The sequence below is a fragment of the Caloenas nicobarica genome, chromosome 29 (genome assembly GCF_036013445.1).
Source record: "Caloenas nicobarica isolate bCalNic1 chromosome 29, bCalNic1.hap1, whole genome shotgun sequence".
In the NCBI taxonomy this organism is placed as follows: domain Eukaryota; kingdom Metazoa; phylum Chordata; class Aves; order Columbiformes; family Columbidae; genus Caloenas; species Caloenas nicobarica.
Window position 1 is genome coordinate 2,987,853 of NC_088273.1, and position 5,249 is coordinate 2,993,101.

The window sequence follows — 5,249 nt, forward strand, 5'->3', positions numbered from 1 at the left end:
TCCTGAGGACCATCCAAGTGTGGGCAGTGCAAGAGAGGAGCAGAGCGAGGTCAGCTCATGGGCCATGACGGAGCACAGCCAGCCCCAGCAGCAGCCATTCCCCATCTCCCAGGCCACAGCCATGCCCACAGCATGCAAATGTCACTGCCTTATATGATTAGCCCAAGAGAAGTCTGCCTTCTTTCCATAACCCCCTAAAAACCTTCCTCCTATTCCCCCTCCACCCACAGACATCAACCGCATTCCACTTGCAGGCTCAGACATGGTTGTAAGGATCTACTAACATCGTCAGCCATCACCCTTTTCTACCTCACATCCCCTGACCCTCTCCCACACCACACATGGGCGGTCACTGCTGCTCAGGGCCTCTCGCTCTTCAGAAGATGACTTGAACTTCTTGGTTCCTCCTGGTGCTTGTTATAATCTTTCTTGCTCCCTGCAGACCTCATGGTGAGTTTCCTTGTTCATGTCAGGGCCTTCATAACCAGCTCTTATGGAATGCTTGTCTTTATGTGATCATCTGTGCAGGTGTTATCCCAGAAAAGTACCAAATATATCAAATCTGATGCTGAGTGAAATGCAATAAAACCCTGTTGAGCCACCTCCATAGCTGTGCCTTTCCAGCAAGGAGTTTCTCCTGAGAAAGGGATCCAGCCTCTGCCACTCTCTGGAGAGGAACATGAGCAGTGTCCGTGCACCTGGGGATGCAAAGGGTGACTTTTGCAAGACCACCCTTTATCTGAACCACAGAGATATGTACGTATGGATGGGGTATCAAGCCTCTTAGTGCAGCAGAGATTGGAGTTCTGATCTCCCTTCATCTGCCCTGTGTGACAGCGTTTAAAATCAACTACCCCAGTCAAAAAGTTGCTTTTGATTCTCTTCACAGTCTGAAGCACCACATGGGTCAGGAGATGAGCCGAGATACTCAGCGAGGACTCACGCTTCTGTGTTCTTAAACTTTAGGTGTTCCCGGGAATCTCAGGAGACAAGGCGTGTTGATTCCTGGGTTCAAGGAGCTGGTCGAGTTCCTCGTCTCCATTTCTGTAATGGTGCCTTTATGCCTGGCTGATGTGCAGAATCTGTACATGGACGTTGACAGCTGTTGAACAACCTGCTCTGAAAGGATTGACAAGGTGGCCTGTTCTTTCTGGAAGGGTATTAGCACAGAAGAAAAGAAGAAGCTGGGTTGGGGCACATGAAAAGGGATGCAAAAGTTGTGGTCAGGACTGTTTCTGGTTACTTGTAAAGCAGCCCTGTGCCTCATGTGAATGATTTCTGTGATCAGAGAGAAACTGAGAGTGCTCTCTTAATAGAAACCCTGAAGGGAAAGGAAGGACAGGATAGGTCCTCAGAAGGTGTCTTGTCCAACCTCCTGCTCAAAGCAGGATCAGATCAGATTACTCAGAGCTTTATCCAAACACATTTTGGTCACTTTCTGGGACAGAGTGAGTGTTAGTTCCAGTGATCCCTGACTTCATCCCCACCCACTGCTGGTTGTTCTGCTCCAGATTCCTGCCTCGAGTCACAGAGGCTTGGGAGACAGCAATTCCTCAGAAGAAAGACTCTTCCTTTGAGAATGCTGGTAGGAAATGTATTTTGCTGAGTAACTGGCAACACTTATATATTTTACTATATATTTACCAACACATAAATATATATTTTTCCTTATGATCACATAGAAAGACAGATAACACAGGTCTGTTGAGATCACTGCCAACATGGCCATCTTAAAAAAGAACAGTTCAATTAACCTTTTTCTCCTTCTTTCCTGCATCAGGCAAGGGTGGCCAAGAGCTTTGAGCACGACTCACTCTGTGCCAAGGGTAAAAAGGGGCATTGACAGTCCAGGGCAGTGGAGTTTTTGGTGCCTTTCACTCTGTGCAAGATACAAGGATTATCTCTCTTAATGCTGTAGGCTTTGGTAGGATAGAAATCTAGAGAACATTTTTTAAAAATGGAGGGAAAAAGAAACCAAATGAAAGACGTAGAGTGAAGGAAATGTCTTCTTGCAACATTAAGCATCAAACATTGTTGGTGTTATAATTATTTTTCTTTGTTTTGAATACTTTAAATGTCAGTTTTTTCCCATGACATCAAAATGAGACTTTTCGGGATGTGCATTAATAGCTAGAGGAGAATTTCTGATCTTCCACAAGATTTCCCTTCTCAGCACTCTCTGTCTTAGGCTGTGCATTTGATCTCCCTCATCTTTTATGTATTTTTTCCCGCCCTAACTAAACTGACCATGTCTGAAGTCCCATTTCCAGCAGCTGATCTGCACACAAGCACTTGCGATTGCTCTCTGGATTTCCCTTCCCGTTACTCTTTGATCACTCAGACATCTCTCAACAATCCAGTTGCTGCTTTCAGCTTCAAGGAGGTAAAAGCTTCCTTGTCTTTTGGTAGTCGGTCTAATTCTGTCTTTAGCCAACTCTTTTATTGTGTTTATTTTGTCATTCATTTCTGCCTAAAATATTTTCTCATGGTTATGCCTTGTGAATGGTGAATCTCATTGGTGGCAGTTTGTCCTTGGCATACAGTTGAGGAGTGTGCTTTCTTTTAATCATGAATCTTATCAGTTTTATTTTGTTTGTTCAAAAGGAAAGAAAAGTCCCTCTTTGCCTGTGTGCAGCCAGGTCTCCAAGGAGAGCAGGTGGGAGCTGGTGCAAAGGAGGTGGAACATCCAGCTGCAGACTGCAGTGGAGAAGTCTGGGGTAAGGAAAAGGGATGCAAGTCCCAGGTGGCCAATGACAGAAATGATGGGGTTGGGGAGGTGAGGAGCAAGGTTGTCCACACAGTGTCAGGCCTCAAGTGTCAGACCTTCTCCAGCCAGTCCAGACCTCCACAGGAGAGACCCTGGATCGATATAATACTGATAGAATATTTTCTTTAAACGGAAAAATTAATGAAATACACCCTTTAAAATAGAAAGACGCTTTTATTAGAAGCTTTTTGAAATCTTTCTACATAGTTACACCAAGAAAACTCTCTAATTCACTGTACAAGAGTAGAAGACAATTACAAGAAGAGACATGGTTTCTTAGAGCTTTCTTCAGTGTAATGAGCCCCATGGTGCATTTGGTGCTGAGTCCTTGAACCTCAGGTGCTGAGAGGAGATTGCACAAACCTTGCCAGAAGTCAAAGTCAGAAGAAAAATGTACTAAGTACCTTGAAGTATTAATGAGTTCCACTGAGGGCAAGTACCAGCAAAGCCTCCCCAGGGACTCGTTAGAGCAGAGAATTGGAGGCCATGATGGCAGATAAACAAAGGGTCATGTGCAGGCAGCTGAGGTGCTGAGAAAAGCCTGGTTTTGTTGGATGAAGCAGAGAGGCCAAGGCCTGACCCCCAGCCCCTGGGAAGGCAGATCCTGTCCCTCACCCATTGCTCAGGGCTCTTCCTGGGGCAGGGGGATGTGGGCTGTGTGATGCTGAGTGAAGGACAATGGTGTGACAGTTCCCAGCCTTCCTGGGGGTGTGCAAGGAGGCCATGAGGTGCCCCCAGTGCCTGAGGACAACATGTCTCCTCATAGGCCTTGGTGGCAGAGATGGTTGCCGTAGCCATGGGGACAAAGACTTGGGTGACTTGGTGACTTCCAGCCTTGCCAGTGCCCTTTGCCATCTCCACCACAGGTTGTCCTACACTGTCCCACAGCTGCTTCTCTTTCCCTGCAGGCTGTAGACACCCATCTCGCTTCCTCCCCTTGCTCTCACCCAGGTATTTCCATACATTGACTGATGTGTCTCTACTCTCATGGTCTGTTCCTTGAAACACAAGGAGGTGGACTGATCTCATGCTCCTTCTGAATGATTTCTTGTACCACAGCACTACCCTTTGAGTGACATTTCTTCCTCCTCATGCCCAGTCCCCATGTTCCGAGCTGCACTGTGTGGCAGTGTTTGTCTCCTCTGCTATAGAAAGGAGGACCCTGAAAAGTACTGACCTGTCAGCCTCTTACCTGTGCCTGGGAAGATCATGGAACAGATCCTCCTAGAAGCTGTTGTAAGGAACAAGGATGGTGACTCAACCACTGCCGTGGGTACCCTGTTCCACTGCTTCACAACCTTTTCCATGAAGAAATGTTTCCTAATATCGATTCCGAACCTTCTCTGGCACAACCTGAGGCCATTTCCTCTCATGCTATCACTTGCTACTCATGAGAACACCAACACCCTTCATTCTACAGCCTCTTTTCAGATAGTTGTAGAGAGCGAAAGGTCTCCCCTCAGCCTCCTGTTCTCCAGGCTAAACACCCCCAGGTCCCTCAGCTGCTCCTCAGAAGACTTGTGCTCCAGGCTCTCAACAGCCTTGTCACCCTCCTCTGCACTCACTCCAGCACCTCAAGGTCATTCGTATAGTGAGGGGCCCAAAACTGAACCGAGGATTTGAGTTGCAGCCACACCAGCGCTGAGAACAAGGGCTGCCCACTACACTATTCTTGATACAAGTCAAGAGGCCTTTGGCCTTTTTGGCCACCTGGGTACACACTGGCTCATGTTCAGCTGCTGTCAATCAACACATCCAGGTCTTTTTCTGCCAGGCAGCTTTCCAGACACTCTTCCCTAAGCCTGTAGTGTTGCAGGGGGTTGTTACAACCCAAGTGCAAGACCTGGCACTTGGCCTTGTTAAACCTCAGACAGCTGGCCTCAGTCCAAGGAAACAGGAGCTCCAGATACCTCTCTAGAGCCTTCCTACCTTCCAGCAGATCAACATTCCCACCCAATTTGGTGTCATCTACTAGCTTACTGAGGGTGCGCTCGATCCCCTCATCCAGATCATTGATAAAGAGATTAAACAGAAATTGCCCCAATACTGAGCCCTGGGGAACACCACTCGTGACCGGCCACCAACTGGATTGGCTCCGTTCACCACAACTCTGTGGGCCCAGCCCTCCAGCCAGTTCTTTATCCATCACAGATACACCCATCCAGGCCATTAGCTGCAGCTTCTCCAGGAGAATGCTGTGGGATACAGTGTCAAAGGCTTTAGTCAAGTCTAAGTATACAACATCCACAGCCTGTGTGGCGGATTCACTCCTCCACGACAGACTTTCCCTCATCTGTTAAGCCGGTCACCTTGACATAGAAGGAGATCAGGTTGGTCAAGTGGGACTTGCCTTTCATAAATCATGCTGATTGGGCCCGATTGCTTGTCTCGTATGTGTGACCTCCCGGTCCCTTTCCCAGCCATGTTCCTGCTATTGATCTATCCCCTGCAGAGGCACAAGTGACCTCACAGTCCCCTCCAC